Source organism: Lissotriton vulgaris, chromosome 3_1 (assembly GCF_964263255.1).
Source record: "Lissotriton vulgaris chromosome 3_1, aLisVul1.2, whole genome shotgun sequence".
Lineage (NCBI taxonomy): Eukaryota > Metazoa > Chordata > Amphibia > Caudata > Salamandridae > Lissotriton > Lissotriton vulgaris.
The window spans coordinates 1,864,594,876-1,864,618,184 of NC_141689.1; the positions used below are offsets into that span (position 1 = coordinate 1,864,594,876).

General features: G+C 44.6%; 1 protein-coding gene across 1 annotated transcript in view; it reads right to left on the reverse strand.

Annotated features, from left to right (window-relative positions):
- Nucleotides 1-23,309, reverse strand: part of LOC147728557 (lecithin retinol acyltransferase-like) — a 288,233-nt gene that overhangs the window by 115,367 nt on the left and 149,557 nt on the right. The gene's annotated exons all lie outside the window — the stretch shown is intronic.

Below are 23,309 nucleotides of genomic sequence, written 5' to 3' on the forward strand. Positions count from 1 at the left end.
AGTTCCTGACAAACTTCCGGTAGTATCCAGTCAGGCCCAAGAAAGCTCGGACCTGAGTCTGGGTGGTTGGAGGAGCCCAGTCCCTGATTGACTGTATCTTGCTCTCCAGTGGCTGAACCTGGCCTCCACCTACAAGGTGGCCCAGGTATACAACCTGTGTCTGCCCTATCTGGCACTTGGTGGCCTTGATAGTGAGACCTGCTGCTTGCAGTGCCTCTAACGTCTTCCGCAGGTGGACCAGGTGATCCTCCCAGGTGGAGCTAAAGACAGCGATATCGTCAAGATACGCCGCACAGAAGTCATCCAGCCCAGTAAGGACTTGATTCACCAACCGTTGGAAGGTGGCAGGTGCATTTTTCAGACCGAAGGGCATCACCACGAACTGATAATGCCCACCAGGGGTTGAAAATGCGGTTTTAGGTTTGGCGTCCTCAGCTAACCTGATTTGCCAATACCCAGCTGTCAGGTCAAACGTACTTAGGTAGTTGGCCGAAGCCAATCTATCGATAAGCTCGTCTGCCCTTGGTATTGGGTGGGCGTCAATCTTAGTGACTGCATTGAGACCCCTGTAGTCTACGCAAAACCTCATCTCTCTCTTATCACCCTGGGTGTGAGGTTTCGGCACTAGAACTACGGGACTAGCCCAAGGGCTATCCGAGGGTTCAATGACTCCCAGCTCCAACATTTTCTGCACTTCACTCTTGATGCAGTCTCTAACGTGATCAGGCTGCCGGTAGATTTTACTCTTCACGGGCAGGCTGTCACCAGTGTCAACCTCATGGGTACACCAATCGGTCTGGCTGGGTGTTAGAGAAAACATATGTCTGAACGACTGAAGAACCTGTTTACAGTCGCTCTGTTGATGTTCGGAGAGGCTGCCACAAAAGACAACACCATCTACCGATCCATCGTCAGGATTCTGAGTGAGCAGGTCGGGGAGAGGGTCACTCTCCTCCTCCTGTCCCTCATCTAGGGCCATGAGCAAACTCATGTCCTTCCTGTCGACATATGCTTTTAGCCTGTTGACATGGAGCACCCTGTGGGGGCTCCGGGGAGTTCCCAGGTCGACCAGGTAGGTGACCTCTCCCTTTTTCTCCAGGATGGTGTAGGGCCCGGACCACTTGTCCTTGAGTGCTGCTGGGGCCACTGGCTCCAACACCCACACCTTCTGTCCGGGCTGGTAAACAGTCAAGACAGCCTTTTGGTCATGCCAAGCTTTTTGGAGTTCTTGGCTGGCCTTAAGGTTTTCAGATGCCTTTTCCATGTATTCCGCCATCCGCGAGCGGAGGCCGAGCACATAGTCCACTATGTTGGTTGCAGGCTTTTTGAGAGGTCTCTCCCATCCTTCCTTCACCAAACACAGTGGTCCCCTTACAGGATGCCCGTACAAAAGTTCAAAAGGGCTGTAGCCAACCCCCTTCTGTGGGACTTCTCTGTAGGCGAACAAGAGGCAGGGGATCAGGACGTCCCATCTACGCCGAAGCTTTTCCGGTAGTCCATGAATCATCCCTTTTAGGGTCCTGTTGAATCTCTCAACAAGCCCATTGCATTGTGGGTGATAGGGTGTAGTGAACTTGTAGTTAACACCACATTCCTTCCACATAGCAGTTAAGTAGCTCGACATAAAGTTTGCACCTCTGTCGGAGACGACCTCCTTAGGGAAGCCCACTCTGGAGAACACTCCAACTAGGGCTCTTGCCACAACAGGTGCTGTAGTGGTCCTAAGGGGAATAGCTTCAGGATACCTGGTGGCATGATCCACTGCCACCAGTATAAACTTGTGCCCTGATGCTGTAGGTGGTTCCATGGGACCGACGATGTCGATCCCCACCCGTTCAAAGGGTACCCCCACCACAGGCAATGGTATAAGGGGGGCCTTTGTCGTGCCACCTGACTTACCACTGGCTTGGCAAGTGACACAGGAGCGGCAAAACTCCTTGGTATCTTCGTTCATGTGAGGCCAGTGAAAGTGTGAGACGAGCCTGTCCCACGTTTTCGTCTGGCCCAAGTGACCTGCTAAGGGAATCTCGTGGGCCAAGGTAAGTAGGAAACCACGCTGAGACAAGGGTACAACCAGCCTCCTGGTCATGCCAGGCTTGGGGTCTCTTGACTCAGTGTACAGGAGTCCATCTTCCCAGTATACCTTGTGGGTACCTGTGGCGTTCCCAGCAGCCTCAGCAGCAGCCTGCTGTCTGAGGGGTTCAAGAGAAGGGCAGTCTAACTGGTCCTTCCCCAGGTCTTCCCTTGAGGGTCCCTCTGAACCCAAGAATTCAACTTGATCAAGTTCGAATTCCCTAGGCTCAGTTTCCCTCAATTCCTGTAGGTCAGCCTCCTCTGAGACTTGATCCTCGACCTGGGGCAAGGGGGAAGGCGCAGCCTTAACCCTACTGCTCTTTTTCTTGGGAGGTGTCTGGTCCGTTGTTCCAGGATCCAGCACCTGTTCAGTGGGGCATTTCCTGACCTGTGACCTAGTCACAGCGAACACATGTGCTGGCAAACCTAACATTTCCATGTGAGTCCGGTGCTCCACTTCTGACCATTGTGACGACTCCAAATCATTGCCCAACAAACAATCCACTGGGAGGTCTGGACTAACTACCACCTTCTTTTGGCCAGTTACCCCTCCCCAGGAGAAAGCTACAATTGCCATACTGTGATTGGTAGTGACATTGCTTGCATTGGTCACCAGGAATTCTGTACCTGGCATGATCTGTCCAGGGTCCACAAAGTTAGGCGTCACCATGGTGACGCTGGCACAAGTGTCCCTATAGGCCTGAGCCATCTTTCCATTTATGAAAGGCGTCTGTCGGTATTTGCCCAAAGAATTGGGGCTTACGTCAGGGGACACGTCCACGTCCCCTGTACTGACAAGGACAGCCTGAGTGAGTGTGCCAACTAAGTTGTCACGCCCCTCAGAACCCAGGGTTAACCCTACTAAACCCTTGGGAGGCGCACTACCACTGCTGACTGTACTAGGGGGCACAGGTGCCTTAGGGGCTGCAGTGGCAGGAGTCTGACCTCCTCCTTTCTTGGTGCACTCACTAAACCAGTGAGATTTACTTTTACAGTACTGGCACCATCTTTTGGATTGGCCTTCTTTCTTCTTTTGGGGAGCCTGACCCCCACCCTCTTTGGGTTGTTGGGGACCTGTCGAAGACTTCTGGTCATTTTGTTCCCCCTTAGAATCTTTACCCTTCTGGTCTGCTTTCCTCTGACCACCTTGATTCTGGCCCTGGTTCTGTTTGACTCTCGTACGAACCCATCTGTCTGCCTTCTTTCCCAATTCTTGGGGAGAGGTCAGATCCGAGTCGACAAGATGCTGATGCAACAACTGGTTCTGACAATTGTTTAAAATTTGTTCTCTCATCATCAAATTATACAATCCTTCGTAATCAGTAACCTTACTGCCCAGCAACCAGCCCTCAAAAGCCTTAGTGGCACAATCGACAAAATCAGACCAATCTTGAGACTGCGTTTTCTGGGTATCCCTGAACAGCACCCTGTACTGCTCAGTGGTTAGGCCGAACCCTTCAACAAGTGTATTTTTCAAGACTTGGTAATCGTTCGCATCCTCTACCCTTGTGGTGAGGAGCTTGTCTCTTCCTTTTCCTTCAAAGGAGAGCCACAAGATAGCTGCCCACTGACTCTGGGGAACGCCCTGCACAGTGCAGGCCCTCTCCAAAGCAGTAATCCATTTGTGGATGTCGTCCCCTTGTTTAAAGGGGGGCACTATCTTCCCAAGGTGTTTCGTATCGAAACTCTTTTCCCTATTGCTAGGTACATTGCTGCCACCAGTGGGGACTACCCCACTTAACTGTTGCTCTCTTGCAAAGGCAAGCCTCTCTTTGGCCAGGGCAAGTTCTTCCCTTTCGATCCTTAGATTAGCTGCCCTTTCCTTAGCTTCGTACACTCTCCTCTGAGGGGACGTCATCCCTCTCTGAGACGAGTTGTGAGAGCTATTGGTTTGAAGGGATCTGCCAGAGCCTCTCGACAGAGATCTGGCTTGTCCATTCCCAATGTTAAGCTGACCTGATAGTGGCCCCAGGGGTCCCCCAGTACCGCTATCATGTTTGCTTAAGTTGGACCTGCTTAGTCTGACGACTTCTACCTGTCCCTTATCTGCCTCATCCCCAGAGAGATCCTCATCCTCATCTTCCTCCCCATCTTCGTTCTCAGTGGCGAGGTGGATGAGGTCAGGATCGTCTCGGGTTCCCTCGAGGGGAGGCATGTCTCCTTCTGGATTAGAATGGCTAAGAAGCTTCTCAGCCTTTCTGGCATCATAAGTCTCGAGGAGACCAATCAGAAAGGAGGTGGTGGGGTTAGCCCCTTGCTTAATCTTCCTAGAGGTACATACTTGTCGTAACTCATGGAAGTTAAGCGCAGTATATCTTGAAGGGATGACCTGTGGAGGGTCAACTGACACAAGGGGAGACTCAGAGTTTCCTCCTTTGTCCGACATACTGCTTCTAGTGTGGTGTAAGTGATGCACCTACCTACACTATGTGTTTCCCTACTGTTCCCTTGCTAAGAGTTGCAGCCAAGGTGTGCTAAGCCTTGAGGAGCTACAACAGCTGGTTCAGTAGAACTCAGAGTATTCTAAGCTTTAGTTATATGTACTAACAGTACTTATGCGATCTTTCAACAAGATGTTCTTAGGATACGTGTGGTAAAACAACAGCAAGCTCAAATCCCAACCGCTGCTCACCAATGTGAGAAGTTGGCCCGATATGCAACGTTCGCTATTCTAGCGACCGCTATGTATCGTTCCAACGACCCTTATGGTGTTTGGTTGTAAGTCAACCTATAGACCAGCTATCCTAGTAGCGTGGATACGAGCAGTCTAAGGCTAAAGACTCGAGAGGGCGTGTTAAGCCAGCTGTTTACCACACATGTACCCCTTGAACACCCAGTGAAAGGACACCACACAAGTGTTATGAAAATAAACAGGATATTTATTAAGAATCACAACAGCCCTGTACTCTTTATGAGGACAGGGTACTAAGCACAAACCAAATCTCTTTAGCAAATACTTCAAGTGCACAATTAAAACAAGTGTCCGAGGACACGGAAAGGTTAAGGTCTCGGGCGGACCCGATAAGGCAAGTCGGAAGCGAGGGACTCGGGACCCTAGAGTAAGGAGGCTATGCAGGCACCGAAATGCCGAGTTACCTAGCCACGAGGGCTGCGGCTGCACAAGTCTTACAGGCGTCGGGGTCTTCGCTGACGAGCCAGGAGCCGGAAGAAAGGAGTTGCTGGCCGGCGACCAGTGCTGAATAGTTCGTAGAGATCCAAGCCTGGATCGGAGATTGATGAAACCTGAAAGCAGAGGGGACCAAGTTCGTACTACTAGCCAGTAGTCAGAGGGTACCAGGAAGGCACCGGTTGGCCGTCACCTCGACTAGGTGAGTGGGCAACGCTAGGCTCTGCAGTCTCACGGACCAGGAGGCGTTGTCGGCGACCACGGTGGAGGTGCGAGCTGTCCCACGAAGGATGATGCTGTCGGCGTCGCTGGGCCCAGGATGGGGCAACAAGCCTTGGCAGGTCTCAGGGCCACGGGGTGGGCCTAAGATGGCGTCTTGAGTGGACCAGGAGGGTCCGGGGTGCTTCTCGCAAAGATGGAAGCAAGGGCCAGTCTGGAGCAACCAGACCAGCAGTGATGATTCTCGGATGTCGTCACAGAAGGGCACAAGCCAGCGGCGAGTGACCAGACAACGGGCTGAGCAGCGAGCAGAAGGGCCCCACGCAGATCGTGGAGATGCTGGGAGACTGCACTTCGGTGCTAGAGCGGCTCAGGGTCGGGGTTTCTCGGACCCCAGAGCACTCACCAGAGAGTTACCTCGATGGTCGTGCTGGTTTTTAAGAGCGTGCAGGTTCTGATGATGGCCGGTCCCTCGAGGTCTCGTCGCACCCACAGATCACAGCTGAGCTGATGACGTGGGTAGAGGTCAGAGGTGCCAGGGAAGCCGGTTCTCGTCGAGCTGGGCCGTCGGATCCTTGAGGAAGGACTTGCAGCAAACCGCAGAGTTCTTAGTTGGTGCCTGCTGATGCAGGGTGACTACTCCTTAGCCACAAGGGAGAAATCTTGAGAAGAGTCTTGAAGTCCTTTCGTAGAAAGTATTCTTGATTCAAAGATGATCTAATTTGGAAGGGTCCCCGCTCCGGTCTTTATCCTAAAGAAAGGGGTGGGTACATGACTAGGTCCTGCCCTAAGGGTGGGACCAGGAAGGGGGGTAGTTACGCCCCTCTCCCCTGCCGGGCTTTCCCCAGGCCAGGGCTGTCGCCCCTGGAACTGGTTCTAACCGGCAGATGCGTAGTGAGCACCGGGGTGCCACTCCGCAGTCACCTTCTCGCCAAAGCCCTACCTACCCAGAATACACAAACCCTGTCTGGGACGGTGCGAACAGCGCCCTCGACAGGAAACCCTTTGTCCAAGCGCTCCTCGCTGGAAGGACTCCCAGCAGCAGGAGGTCAGACTTGTGTCTGTGGTGGCAGCATCCATTTTGTGGAGCTGAGGCTTCAGTTAACTTTAACCGGGGTTCACAGTTACGTACATGTCGTGTCCCTCTAGAAGGGTGGGATACTAACCTCATCGCCAGAATTGGTGAGAGGGCAGCACCCCGATTCGTATGACACCTTACTCGACATGCTTTGATAACGCGATACCGGAGTTACCGATGTGGTACGCGTTATCATGGAACAGCTATTGGGTCTTGATTCCGCAAGCTGCAGCCGGGCTCGGCTCGGGCCTGAACCTAGCTCACACGAGCCCACGCACTCTGCCTTCAGGATTGATAAGGCCTGCCATAGGAGTGACTGATAGGGACTCGGGTGTCCATTGTATGGTTAGATATAGGGCTACTATACCTAAAGCGAAGGGTGGTTACACGTCTTCGCCCCAGCTGTCGTGCAGCCAGTTGTGTCAAATTTAAGAGGCCAGCCAGGGGTGGCATAATACATGCTGCAGCCCCTGGCGGCCCTGGGTACACCTATGCCCTGCGTTACGGGGTCTGATAAGGTGGCCCAGTACCAATTGGTAAATGCACCTAGGGTACATATCGTAATTTAGAAAGAGAACAGCCAGGCTGTGGGTCTGATTAGCAGGCCCACAGCCAGAGAAAGTCGTAAACCAGTGAAACAAAAGCAAAAAATCTGGGTGATCATAGGATTGCAGACCCTACTCTCCTACACCCAGCATGCCCCTCTCTTCTCCTCTCCCCACGTTGGTAGGAAGGGCTGGCGGATAAAGGCCTCACGCTTCCGAAGCATCATATGGGGAAACCATGCATTCACATCAGTTTGGTCCCAAAACAACATCTAGCATGTAGCTTTTGTCCTCCTGAATGCCCTATCATAGTCCATCTGCAGTTGTCCCAAAATGAATCATATGCACACATAACAGTGCAACTGGGGTCCCAACTCCAGGAATTCTTCAATCAACATATGTTAATGTTAATGTTATGAGGCATTTATACTCCATGGAGTGTCCCAGCGCTAAAGACAGAGAAAGGAGAAAAAAAACCCTAAAAGAGAAGGACCCAGATTACTCTTAGTCAAACACAATACCTACTATTGGTGGAACAGACAGGTTTTAAGTTGGCGTCTAAAGCTCAAGAGCTCAGATTCATGTCTCAAGGATATAGGCATCGAGTTCCAAAGACTGCTCACTACCACCTGAAAGGAGCGACCACCCTTCCTGATCCGACAGAATTTTGGTACCAACAACAAATTTTGAGTTGATGACCTCAGGGTCCTGGCTGGGCTATAGGGCATAATTATTTTTCTGATATACTGAGCCCCGCTGTTATGAAGACCTTAAAGGCCAACAGAAGAGACTTAAAATCAACTCTGTTTTTCATTGGTAACCAATGTAGTGATTTCAAAAGGCTAGTCGTGTGTGTTCTCGGCCCGACCATGGAGATTGCTCTGGCGGCATAATTTTGGACCACCTGAAGACGGCTCAGTAAATACTTGGGGATACCCAAGTAGAGCACATTAGCATAGTCCAGTTTTGACATTATTAAGGCTTAAACCACAGTCTTTCTATGAGACAGTGGCAACAATCCGCCCGATTCATCAAAGAAAATAGCGCTCGCAAAGGGCCAGATTCTGAGAATCTGGCCCTTTGCGAGAGCGATTTTTGCATTTGGGATTCAGCATCCCAAATGTAAAAATCGCTAATTGCGATCTCGCAATTTTGCGAGGAATTACATTTAAGGAATCTCTATTTGAGATTCCTTAAATGCAATTCAACATCCAATTTCATTTTGCGAATTCGCAATTTCTTGCCGCAATTTACCGCGAGGTCAGACCTCGTGGTAAATTGCGAAAACTCAGAAAAATGCATTTAAATGCATTTTTCTGGGTTGCATGTTACACACACACATATCCTTTGGACATGTGTGTGTGCAACACCTGTGTAAAATTTCATTTGAGGGGTGCTACAGGGTGTCCTTTGGACACCCCTGGCACCCTTCCAATCGCTATCTTATTTGCGATTAGCAAATTGCTAATCGCAAAAAAGGAATACTCCCCATTCATTCCTATGGGCCTTTTGGCCCATAGGAATGAATGGCGAGTTATTCCTTATTTGCGATTAGCAATTTGCTAATCGCAAATAAGGAATATGTAGGAATCGCATTTCTTCATGCAATTTCTACATGAATCCCGTTTTGCGAGTCCTTAATAGCGATTCGCTTTGAATCACTATTTGGGCCTCGCAAAACGGGAGTATGATGAATCAGGCTGTTAGAGAGGAAATTCCTCATCATTTTTAAAAGCCTAAAGCTCATACCAGCCACTGACTGAACCTGCGTCTTCATAGAAAGATCTGAGTCCATCATAAATCCACGATTTCTAACGGAAGTAACGGGACTGGAAAGGGCCGGTTGATCCTGGGGCCACCACTTCCGCCATTCCTCACTCGGAGTGTGCCCGAAGAAAATAATTTCGGTCTTGGCTGAGTTACATGATAGTTGATTCAGTCGGAACAAGTCAAATACAGTATTTAAACACAGATGTATTTGGCTTTCGTTGAATGACTCATCTTTTTCGTAAGTAAACAAAAGTTGAGAATCATCAGCGTAGGTAGGGACCTTGGCCCCTAGGTTCTCTACTAAGGAGGCAAGAGGTGCCATATAAATATTAAAAAGCGTGGGGCTCAGAACTGAGCCCTGAGGTACTCCAACATTCAGCGTAGGGATGTCGACTGAGAAAGATGGAGACCAAACCGATTGCTGACGGTCTTCCAGAAAGGATGAGAACCATCTTAGAACCGTGCCCCCGAAGCCGCACTCCTATAGCATCTGGAGGAGGCGTCCATGGGGCACGGTATCAAAGGCCGCCGAGAGGTCTAGCAGTATTAAAACTGCTTTACCTCCTCTATCAAGGATGGCTTTGATGCTTTCTGAAACCTCAAGTAAAGCTGTTTCAGTGCTGTAGTTAGCCCTAAAACCCGACTGGCTAGGATGAAGGGCATTAGTGGCCTCAATAAATTTCGTAGTAACCTTATTTACATGCTTCTCCAAAGTCTTAGCAAAAAAGGGAGCAATGTAATAGGCCTATAATTACTAACTACAGTAGGATCCGCTGAAGGTTTCTTCAGGAGGGGAAGGATTTTTCCCTGTTTCCATCTGGTCAGCACTTGTCCACTGGACAGGGAAAGATTGAGAACTTTATTTACTGCAGGGTTTGGAACTTCAGCAACACCTGCTATTATTTTTTCTGGACAAGGATCCATAGGGGACCCAGATTTTAGTGTCTTCATAATAGTGAGTGAAGTATCTACATACACAGGAGGAAACTCCAGCAATATTTCTTCTCTGGAATCTTTCATCAGGAGGAGCCCCCCATTCTGATTCAAGAAAGCAGGCCTATCAAAGGTGTCTTGAATAGCCCTAATCTTGTCATAAAAAAATTTAGCGATCTGGTTGGTCCATTCACACGTAGGGACAAAAGGGCTATGAGTGACTGTAGGAGAAGCAAAGTCCTTTGCAATCTTAAAAAGTTCCCTACTACTATTTCTAGCCAGATCAATTTTTGTGTCCAGATATCTTTTTTTCCCATCGTGGACCTTTAAATAGTGTGCTTTAAGTGCCTGTTTATACACGTAAACATAGCCTGAAAAATTGTGAACCCCTTACCAAATTGAATATGGTTTTCCCTACTTTGTTTTGCTCTGAGTATGTGAATAATCCCTAGAATAACACCACTCCTTGTAGTGTTTGGACTCTTTGCATTATGGCGTTCCTTTATGCAAATCAAATATCTCCACAAAAGTACCCTTCAAAATCTAATACTATTGGCCCTATACCAGGCAAGATTAAAATAGTATGTAATAGGCCAACTTCCTGGGCGGCAGCTTCCACATTACTCGGACTCCCATTGCAGACCCACCAATGGGTACCAATGGTTTGGAAGTCTGCACTGGCCTTGCTTCAACTTGGACTCCTCAGAGCATATTTGTCTGTATTTGCATAAAAGGGCTACTGGAAAAGGTATATTTGACTATCTTTGTCTCCATGAGCTGGACACAGGGGAACGTTGTACATTTTTGCATTACTCTTACTATGCCCACTCTCCCAAGCCCAACTAGATCTAAAATGAATTTAAATTACTTGCATGAACTGGGCCATTGGGAAATTTGGGACATGCTGTTGAAGGCTTAGTACTTCTAATCCACTACACACACTAGAATTAAAATGTAGTTTATCTGTCTATGTCCTATTTGAACTGACCATGTTTTCTGCCGATTAGAGCAATACCAATATACCTAAAAGATGATATCAAACGATTGGTAACAACTTGCATGACAGTTTGCTTCACAGCTTTCACGTCTATTATTCGTGAATTCGTGAATCTCTGACAGAATATCGAGAGACAGGATATCGACAGACAAAATATCGACGCTGGAATATCAAAGGCAAGTATATCGACACCCTATCTACAACATGATAAGTACAAAAATATCGAAACTAAAATATCGATGTTAAAAATATCGTAATTAAAAATATCGTTTTTTTGTTATAAAAAAAGAAATATAAAGTAAATAATACTTTTATATAATTTAAACTTATGTAAAAATATTTTAGAATGTTTAAAATGAATAAACAATACATATTTAATGTTAAACATTTAATTAAAATTTAACATACAATATGCAATATATATTTATTAGTTATAATATTTATTATTTTTTTTAATTAATTTAAAAATATTAACAAATACTACAAATTACAACTACATCAACACTCATAAAATCATAACATAAATAATAATAAATATTTATATTTAATACATAAAAACAATTAAATATATTTTCAATATTTAAAAAATTAATTAAACACAACATTATGTAACATAATAAAAATATTATAAAATACATAAATAAATATAAATTATATTGGATAGCGTAAAGCTAAAAATTACTATTCAAACTCCATAGGGTGCAACAGTAGGGAAAGTGTTGGATAGCGGATAGGTAAAAAATACTATTCCCACTCCAATGAGTGCAACATTAGGGAAAGCGTTGGATAGCGTAAGGGTAAAAATTACTATTCCAACTCCAAAGGGTGCAACAGTAGGGAAAGCGTTGGATAGTGTAGGGGGTAAAATTACTATTCCCACTCCAGAGAGTGCAACAGTAGGCAAAGCGTTGGATAGTGGGTGGGTGAAAATTACTATTCCCACTCCAGTGAGCGCAACAGTAGGGAAAGCGTTGGATAGCGTACGGGTAAAAATTACTATTCCCACTCCAGTCGGTGCAACAGTAGGGAAAGCATTGGATAGCGTGAGGGTAAAAATTACTATTCCAACTCCAAAGGGTGCAACAGTAGGGAAAGCATTGGATAGTGTAGGGAGAATAATTACTATTCAAGCTCCAGAGAGTTTAAGTTTAAGTTTAAGTTTAAATTATTTATAAAGCGCGACATACACCGAGTGGTTTCTTGGCGCTAAGAGAGCAAACTGCCAGAGGGGGTAGAGTCAAGCACTAGGACATAAACTGGAGGAGAGGGGGATTTTTAAGGGAAAAAGGCCTGGGAAAACAGAAAAGTTTTCAGGGATTTACGGAAGAGGGAATACTGGGTAAGGGATCTGAGATGGAAGGGAAGGGAATTCCAAAACACAGGGGCCAGAGTAGCAAATTTAGAGCCACCCAGTTTTTTTTTCCTGAAACGTGGGGCTACCAATAGATGTTGAGCTGAGGAACGGAGGTCTCTGCAGGGAACGTAAGTTTTTATGGCTGAAGATATAAAGATAGGGGCCACCAGACCTGGCCTGGAAGGCCATGCAGCCTAATTTAAACAAGGCGCGTTCCCGAATTGGAAGCCAGTGAAGGGTCTTCAACAGAGGAGAGGTGTGGTGGAATTTAGGGAGACCAAATGCGAGGCGGGCCGCCTGGTTCTGAACCAGTTGAAGCCTACGCAAGCTGTACTGTGGGATGCCGTTGAACAGGGCATTCCCGTAGTCCAGGCGGGATAGGACCAGAGCGGACATGATCAGTTTGAGTGCAGGGAAAGAGAAGAAACGAGAGATGGTGCGGATAGTACGGAGAGTAAGAAAGCAAGAGAATACCACAGAGCCTATCTGGGAGTGCATGGTGAGTTTGTCGTTGAGCTTGATACCTAAAGTCTTGACTGAGGAAACAGGAGTGGGGGGGGGAGCCAAAAGAGTGGGGCCAAAATAGCGAGTTCCAGGGACTGGAGCAACCACCCGTAAGCACCAATTCCGTCTTATCGGGATTGAGCTTCAGGTGGTTGAAATTCATCCAGTCCCTGATCAAAGACAGAATAGATTGGAAATTAGATATAGAGTCAGGGGAGGAGGAAAGATTGAAGATGAGCTGGAGGTCATCGGCATAGTTATATACCGTGACCTCCAGCCGCTGAAGAGCAAAGATGAGAGGAGAGATGTACAAATTGAATAGTAGGGGAGACAGAGTGCAATAGTAGAGAAAACATTGGATAGTGGGTGGGTCAAAATAACTATTCCCCCTCCAGAGAGTGGCAACAGTAGGGAAAGCGTTGGATAGCAGTTGGGTAAAAATTACTATTCCCACTCCAGTGAGTGCAACAGTAGGGAAAGCGTTGGATAGCGTAAGAGTATAAATTACTATTCCAACTCCAGTGAGTGCAACAGTAAGGAAAGTGTTGGATAGCGTAAGGGTAAAAGTTACTATTCCAACTCCAAAGGGTGCAACAGTAGGGAAAGCTTTGGATAGTGTAGGGAGTAAAATTACTATTCCCACTCCAGAGAGTGCAACAGTAGGGAAAGCGTTGGATAGCGGGTGGGTAAAAATTACTATTCCCACTCCAGTGAGTGCAACAGTAGGGAAAGCGTTGGATAGCGTACGGGTAAAAATTACTATTCCCACTCCAGTGGGTGCAACAGTAGGAAAAGTGTTGGATAGTGTAGGGGTTAAAATTACTATTCCCACTCCAGAGAGTGCAACAGTAGAGAAAGCGTTGGATAGCAGGTGGGTAAAAATTACTATTCCCACTCCAATGAGTGCAACAGAAGGGAAAGCGTTGGATAGCGTATGGGTAAAATTTACTATTCCCACTCCAGTGGGTGCAACAGTAGGGAAAGCGTTGGATAGCGGGTAGGTAAAAATGACTATTCCCACTCCAATGAGTGCAACAGTAGGCAAAGCTTTGGATAGCGTAGGGGGAAAAATTACTATTCCAACTCCAAAGGGTGCAACAGTAGGGAAAGCTTTGGATAGCAAAGGGAGAAAAATTACTATTCCAACTCCAAAGGGTGCAACAGTAGGGAAAGCGTTTAATAACATAGATTTTTATTTTAACATACTTCTAAATAATGTTTATATTTGAAATAATGTATAATTAATTTTTCAAATACATCAACATCAATACATTTTTTTAAATAATTAATAAAACCAATTACATTCGAATAAGTAATTGACAATAAATTAACAACACACACCAATAAATAATAATTATTAAATATTACTCACCAAATAATAAATATTAAAGAATAAATTATTTATCATAACAATAAAATATTATTTACATTTAAATCAATATTAAAAATTAAAATACATTATACAAATTAATATTTATTTAAAAAAATGTTTAACAATTAATTAATTATTTTTTCTAATTATTAAAATATTTTTACAAATTACTAATATTAGTTGACAATTAAAAATATAATTATCTATTAAAATAATTAATTACCAATTAATAATTATGTAATACATTAATTATCCATAACTAAAAATGTATAAATAATTAAATATTTACAATAAAATTACTTTCCACCCAATACCCCTATAAACCCACAACACGCTCAGGTACTAAAACATAACATTTAATTAAAATTAACATTAATTACCAATTAAATAATTAATTTATGAATTAAAATAATTATTTGCCAATTAATAATTAATTACAAAATAAATTATACATAAAAAATATTTTATTAATTACAATTAAATTACTTCCCACCCTATTCCCCTATAAACCCACAACCCGCTCCAGTACTAAAACATAACATTTAATTAAAATTAACATTAATTACCAATTAAATAATTAATTTATCAATTAAAATAATTAATTGCCAATTAATAATTAATTACAAAATAAATTATACATAAATAAATAAATATTTTATTATTTACAATTAAATTACTTCCCACCTTATTCCCCTATAAACCCACAACCCGCTCTGGTACTAAAAAATAACATTTAATTAAAATTAACATTAATTACCAATTATATAATTAATTTATCAATTAAAATAATGAATTGCCAATTAATAATTAATTATTAAATAAATTATACATAAAAAATGTTTTATTAATTACAATTAAATTACTTCCCACCCTATTCCCCTATAAACCCACAATCCGCTCCGGTACTAAAACATATAATTTACTTATAAATAAATGTATTAATATATAAAATTAATGCACATATAATATAAATTATTTTAAATACCTAACTAAAACATATAACACATACATAACAAAAATACAAAAAAAATATACAAATATCGATATTAGTGCCATCGAAATTAGTTACATCGATATATATGCTATCGATATTACTAACTTCGATATTACTTACATCGATATAAAGAATTTCGATATTACTTACCTTAGGGTCGATATTCTGTCCAACTATATTCTTGACATCGATATTCTGCACCTTCGAAATTTCAAACACGATATTTTGGTAGGTCGAAATTTAAAACTCGATATTTTGACTGTGTATCATTATTGGTATGTGACATTTCCATCATTCCTTTTTGCTTCAAGTTCATATTTAGGTACAGGAACAAAAACAAGAGCACAGTTCTGACATGGAATCCACATGTAGGCCACATTACAGACACACTCTTCCCTCCATGATGCTCCCATGGAGTGGCATGTCACCCGTCCACACAAGCACTTTAGTCTATCATTAGTTTTCTGCCTTTGAATTTGTCTAGATTGCATAAATGGTGCATCACTTTAATTTTAATGGCTATGCTTCATTACAAGTAAGGTAAGCCACTGTTTTATATGAAAAGTATATTTTCTCCCAGATTGTGTCATTAGCCCAATCGTTAATCGTGCCAATAATTCCAGAACTCTAGGATGTCATTGGTGTTCAAGTTGCTATTTGGAGCACTAAATAAACACTCATAAAATACCAAAAAAACTGAAGTGAAGATTTGGAAGAATTTCAGAACAGTACGAAGCCACTTGATTAGTGAGCACAAAGAGAAGTGTAATCAGCTGGTTCTAACATTGGTGGATATGTACAGGAAGGGGCACAAGGATAAGGTGCAAGTGAATAGTAGGGACTTGACAATGTCTATGTATTTAGGATTTCAGTTGACTATAAGAAAGAACACCCCATCTACTGTGTTACGCTTTCGTACATCAGGCCTTGATCAAGTTAAGGTAATTGGGGCGTTGATTGTTATTGGCCAAGACCGTCATCAAATCAGCATTCAGATTGCTTCCTGTTCACCCTGAAGATTATTGCGTGTTCGGTGGCCAATATATGAGAACTCTTATTACTATGAAAATATGTGCTTATAGGTTGAGCAGTTTAGCATTGGATGGATTTTTTTTCTCAAAGCCAGACTTTGATAATGTAATATATTACTAGGGTGACTCTGTCTTCATGGGCAAGGCCTGGTTTGGCGAATGTGGCCAAACTGTCACTTCCTTTTTTTCTCCCTGCTGCAGTAGTTGGGTGTCCCCTTAGTAAATGAGAAAACGGAAGGCCCTTTGACATGCATTATGTTCCCTGGCACTGATATCAATTCCATAGAGGGTAAATGTAGGTTGCTCAAAGATAAAGACCTGCACATCCATTCAATCTATTCAGTTGTTATTGTCTCATAAAAATTGTTACTTTGCACCAGCTTCAATTCTTGTCGGCCAACTCAATTAAGCCCTGAGAATAATCTCCATCGTCCAACTATTCTCTTGCTCAATTGCCAGGCCCATAGAGGGTCTGATAGAGACTGACTATCACATGAGACTTTAAGTGGAGGTGAAGGAGGAGTTGAAAATGTGAGTAAGATTCTTAGGGCCATATGTATCATAGTTCCGTTTTGCGATTCCTAAATAGCGATTTTTAAGGAATCGCTATTTAGGAATCGCAAAATGGTATGTATGAAGAAAATCGCTTTTAATTAGCGATTCCTTCATCTTCCTTAATTCCGAATTTGCATTTTACGAATTCGCAATTAAGGAATAATTTCCAATGCATTCTAATGGGCCAGGAGGCCCATAGGAATGATTTCCAAATAATTCTCAAATTGCGAATTCGCAATTTGCTGATCGCAATTTGAGAATTATTGCAAGGGTGCAGGGGTGTCTCAAGGACAGCCTGCTGCACCCCTGTAAATTACATGTGTGTGCATATGGCGCACATACATGCCCTATGGGCATGTATGTACGTCACATGCCACAATCAAAAATACAAATTAGTGTATTTTGAACAGAAATCGCAATTTACCACCAACTGGAAGTTGGTGGTAAATTGCGATTCCTTAAGCTGAATTCGCAACAGTAAAATGCTTCATTCATAGCATTTAAGGAACCGCAAAATTGCGATTCCTTAAATGCTATGGCAAATTAAGGAATCGCAAGTATTCGCGATTCCTTAAGATGCGATTGTTTAATACATTTCAATTCATGCTAATTAGCCTTTTGCGATTCGCCAAGGCCGAAATTCGCCGAATTTCGGCCTTTGCAAATCAAAAAAGGCTTGATACATATGGCCCTTAGTCTAATTCAATTGCTCAGTCGTGTGGTACTCCCCTCTAGTGTTCAGTCAATTGACAGGCTTGAACATTGATGTGTTGGCAGTGTCTGTTTTGGGGCCTTTTTAGGCGACCTTTGGTGCAAGGGGGGAATTGGCCCATTATGTGGCATGAGCCTGGCCTGACAAAGAATATTGCATTCCAGGAATTGTTCCATATAGTAGCAGTGGTAAGGCATTTTAGGAACAAGGTTCTCAATAGGCAAAATATGACATGCAGAAATGTCCTGAGGTTGCTGAAGCTATTGGTGCTCTAATGTTTGAATTTCAGTGTAGAGTTTAGAGCAGGGATACTCAAAGACGACCCGGGGGCTGCATGCGGCCCTCCTGACCTTTAATTATGGCCCCCTGTGAACTGCAGCAGTGGGCTGCTGTTTACTTGACAGAGCAGGAACATACAGAAAATGATGTACACGTTATCTAAAGTAACAGGAAAGATGGTGTCCTGGACAACTTATCTGAAGGAACACCTTTAGTTTTAAAGACATCTTGCACTAAACATTTAACATCCTGATAAACTCTCTGCAAACTTAAAAAAAAGTGTATTTTATTAACATGCACGAGCATTGCTTTGACTTTGATTTTTAATGCATGCCAGTAGAGTGTTGGTGGCAGACAGACGTCACGTGAAGGCTCGGTTTATTGTCCACACCATGCATCCGTTTCGAGTCCCCCCTATGTCCACCTTTCGTCACCCCGACCCTTGCCCTACTGGCATCGGTGCAGTGCTAGGGCATGCCAAAGACAGTATTTTGCGGCCCCAGGGAAATGTTTGAGGGTACACATGGTTTAGAGCCAGACATGTACCCGGCATCCATAATAATCCAAGTGACACTGTATCTCGCTCCAGTCCCCAACATTTCCTAGAGTGGAGTTCTTCACAAAGCTAGCAGGCTCGGTTGACCATTCTAATACGTTTCTGATCAGAAAGGCTTTGGCAGGGTGGACTTGGTTAGCTTCAAAGAAGGATGACACCAGGTGGCTTCCTGATATTTCAACATGTTGCACCTTCCTAACAGTGTGTGCAGCTCTCCACATGAGGAAAGATTGTTTGCCACAGTCTTCCTTTTAGTCTTTTAATGCGCCTTCTGGATTGGCCAGGTGGTGGTGGAGTCCAAAACAGACCATGAATGTGGGCTGCAGTTGCAAGACGTGCAGTTAAAAACAGTAAACTTCCAATCAGGCAATAACACTAAAAAACACGGCCCAGCTGGGAAGGGGCGATCTCATTTAATCACAAGCTCGTCCCTCAACTCCCAACTGCCCAGTTGCACATACACATGCATATCTATCATTGCCCCCTAATTTGGGATTGCTGCATTATTCATACATGTCAAATGGCACCTTTTGTCATGGTACTCGTTTTCTGCGATGTTTACTGTTGCCCTAATATCATTTGAGATGGCTCTTGTAGTTTTGGCACCGCAACTATGGCGTGTAGGTGTAGGATTCGATGAGGTTGAGGGAAAGAGTATTGGAAAGTGGTTATCCACGTGGCATAGGTGATATGTCCGCTCTGATGATAATGATAATGAGAAGGAGGAAATGTATTTCTACTGAGCAGCTGCCTTCCTAACCAGGGTGTCCTAGAACCAAACAGCTGAAGTACGAGCTCTTTACTGAAGCATCCACTTCTTCAAGTCCTTACAAAACCTCAGATGATTGACATCAGGCTTCGGTGTAAGGGTATGTCATTCCAAAGCTTAGCACAAGAATGTAAACGATCTCCCGTCCCTGCCAATAAAATGAATACGGGGACTCCATGGAGGAACGCATCTGTCGATCTTAAAGATCTTCAAGGTTCATAGACCAGCAGTGTTCCCAAGAGAATCTCAAGGCTTGTTTGGGAAACATCCTGTTCGCCAGGCATTACGTCTTAAACAGTACTCTGCTATTTACTGTTTACTAATGCAAGGCTGGCGAGTCTGGCAAAAATGAGCCAAAGCACTTGATTCCAGGCAAAAGTCTCTACTCTTTGCAGCCTGGCTGTAGTTTTGGCTGGTAGCCCTAGATACAGTACATCACAGTAGACATGGCGGGACAAAATTATAGCCTCTTCTTCTGCTCTAGTTATGCAGCATAGGAAGCACGATACGCAGCAGGAAGCAGCAACCATGTTTATTTGATTGTCCTTATTAAGATTAAGAATTCTCAGTTCTTGAATAAATTCTCAGTTCTTGAATCAACATCAGGCTGGTTTTAGACCACGCCACTCGACTGAAGCTGTTATGGTGGCAGTTCATGACGAACTGAGAAAGGGAGCGGACAATAACATCTCTCAAGCTCTGGTGCTCCTTGATTTGTCGGCAGCTTTCGACACCGTTGACCATACCATTCTTCTTCAACGGGTTGAGAGCGCCGGCATCAGGGGCACCTCACTGAGCTGGCTCACTTCCTTTTTACAGGATCGTGAGCAGGGTATTCGCCTCGGTCCTTTCACATCTGAACCCAAAAACCTAACCTGTGGTGTCCCACAGGGCTCCTCTCTTTCCCCCTTATTATTTAATCTCTATATTTCTCCCCTTATTTCTAAATTGCAAGAGCTTCCTGGGGTCGTCTTCAATTATGCAGACGACCTCCAGCTCATTTTTTATATCGATTCCTCCCCTATCTCTATCGAAAGATTCCAGTCCACCATGTCTTTTATTGGTAATTGGATGAATGTAAACCAACTTAAGCTGAACCCTGGAAAGACCGAGATTGTACTGACCGGGCCTCCGGCCAACCCCTGGAGTTCAAATTTCTGGCCGCCCTCGTTGGGCAGTGCCCCATGCCCGGTGAGTTCAGTGAATAGTCTTGGAGTCACCATCAGTGGGGACCTGACTATGAAACCACAAATTAAATCGGTTCTCTTAGCTTGTTTTTTTCCATCTTCGTCGTATTAGGAAGATCAGCAGATTCCTCACCCATGAGGCCCTGGTTCAGACCATGCTGGGGCTGGTCATGTCCAGTATTGATTACGGAAATGCGCTTTATGCGGGGATTCCCCTCTATCAATCCCGCCTTCTCCAGCTGATCCAGAACCAAGCGGCCAGGCTGGTTTTCCGCCAGCCCAGAACAAGCTCAGCAAGGCCCCTCCTGAAGCGATTGCACTGGCTCCCTGTGATCCAGCGCTGCCTCTTCAAGTTGGGCTGCCTCACTCATCAAGCCCTCGCTCAGCAAGGCCCGGCATTCATCTCCTGCCGCCTCGATCGATACATCCCATCTCGAGCCCTTCGCTCTCCGAGCTCCAACTTGCTATTGTCATGTCCGTTTAAACGGAAAAGATTGGGTGGACTGAGATTTTCTTCCCAAGCTTCCCTTTTTTGGAACTCCTTACCCCCAGGCCTCCGTCTCATCCCCTCTTATCTCAACTTTAGAAAGGCGCTGAAAACTTGGTTATTTTCTCAAGCCTTCGTTTGGCTGTTTTTTTCTCTTGTTCAGGATATCAAGTGGCAGTTTCTCCTCTGCTATCCAAAGCGCCAAGAAGCAGTTGGTGTACATGCGCTTAATAAATTTCTTTTTTCATTTCATTTCAAGATTGTTATTAACAGAAAAATTTGGCGAATTAGTGATTGAAAGAGGACCAAAACTCAGAAAGTCTGTCTAGTCCCTCTTCAGTTTCAGTGCATTTTTTTTTATATTTCTTTTTATTAAACCAAGGCATCGAAAGAAAAAGCACAGTACAGAAAAATCACCTCATATGACAACATTACTTCCTTCCAGTGGGAGGGGGGGGGGGGGTGAGGATATCGGGGATCAAAATACAAGCATGTCAAGAACTCACGGGGATGGGGGCACATCAAATACAGAGTCCCTAGGAGGCACACAAATATCTCCCCTATAGTGGTTCCAGAGCCCCCAAACTAACACCCACTTTCGAGGCCGGCCTCTCGCTATGTAAACAGTCTTTTCACGAAACATACACCAATCCAGGTCTTCTTTCCACCCCTCGAGGGTAGGAGGCCTATCGGACCCCCACTCCTGAGCAATATTTCGTTTTGCAATCATGTAACCTAGGGTGGTCCATTGTGTCTGTGCCAAATTAAGATCAGTGGGCTCCCATATATTAAGGAGCCATCTCCTTGCCTCCGGCAGCACTGCGACCCCCAAAACCTCCCGTATGGTGCTATGGATCTTGTCCCAGTACTCTACAATATACCGACACTCCCAAAGAATATGGAGGAATGTACCCACAAGGCCACATTTCCGTCTACACAGACCTTATTCCGACAACCCCATCCGAACAAGGCGGGCCCCGTGATATAGATCCTATGTAGTATTTTCAATTGTACGAGACGTAATCGCGCCGGGATCGCCACCATTTTAGGAGATTATACAGCCAATTGCCAATCCTCATCATCCAATTCTATACCATCTCGCGTCCATTTATCCCTCAACTCCGTAAGAAGATCTGCCCTATGATTAATGAATTTCTTATAAATCAAAGAAATTGTTTTCTCAGGTAGATGGCCAACTAAAATTCTATCTTCGAGAGTCGAGGATTCAGGGATATCCATCTCTTCCGGCAAAGCCGCCTTCAATGCATGTCGGACTTGTGCATAGCGAAAGTACTCAGTTCCTGTTCGCTCAAATTAAACCTGAAGTTCTTCAAATGTCTTATTCCTCCCCTTGCCCCAGATATCTCCAATGGTTGCAATCCCTATCAGATCCCACTTATCAAACCCTCTCGTATTCCAGAGCTTACCCAGACGTTCCGAATCAAACAGCGGGGTAGCTAGTGTCAACCGATCCCACCATCCCAAAGAACTCGTGGCATTGTGCCAGATCCTTACCGCATGCTGTTATGGCTGGATTTTCTGTTTAGATGGGATCAGCCCCCAGGGGCCCCTATGACCCAGCCAAAACGTACTCACCTTCCCTCCTCAGATCGTATTCACAATGGATAGATTTACAGATATATATACAGGTCGCACCTAAGGATGGGGAATGATAATATACATATATAGGAATTTTCTACAATATCTTATTCACATCAGTTGGTCTCGCGGCCACCCCGACCCAGACCGGTCTACCCTAGGGCAGATATTGCGCACAATCCGGTGCGACTACACATGGGCCTGCAGAACCCAATGCTCCCGTTTCCAAACGACCAACAATCCTGTCGATCTACACGCTAGTTCGACCCCCTAGCGCCCTCACTTATTCAAGCCACAATCCTGTGGGTATCGGCACTGGTAGTCCTCCACAGTGTTCTCACTAACGCCGTATATCAACGACGACCACATTCCTATGAACAGTTATCGGGACCAAGTCTCAGTTACCTACCCGGGGTAAAACTATAATAATAATAACTTTGAATATAGTTCCAAATCGTATAGTGTACTCCCTGCTCTTGACATCACAGGTCCACTCACTCCCTCTTTATTTGATCACCATTTACCTGATCGGGATTTCTCATCCGTTCACATAAACAACTCTCATCTAGGAATGCAGTTTACTAGGATTGAACATGAACACCAGGTACACAATAATTCTATAAGAATTAGGGTATTTATTAACAATAGACACCGATCACATTACTATGCAACAGACATTCTGCAAAGAAAAGGTAAAGATTAGAGTGCACATTCTATTAAAGTTTAGACAGAGGTCACCTTATTAGTGGGAAGTCTGGACTCGGCAGTCATCTAGGTTCCCTTCTCGTCTCTGTATCCTGGCTCGCCTTGCAGTCACACCCCAGCCGTCACAAGTACACGTCTGCACCGCTAGGCTCAACCTCGTCTGCTTCCCTTCAGGACACCGGAACCTTGCTGATTATTAGCTACCGTCTCTCTCTCTCTCTCTGTCAGTGCGCTCCGCGCTGCTTCTCGTTCAGTCTTTCTCAGAGAGTTTCGGTCTTAAATCTTTCTCCGACTTCAAAGATGGCGACTTGTCCACCATGAGATGAATAATGGCAGAGATGCTAACGGCTAGATGCCGCCTACGGACTAACCAACAAACTGACTAACACCTTCGCTAATATCAAAGCCCGTTCCTTCATGGAAATTCACGGCCAGTAACCTGCCGCCCACCAAATTCTTGTAC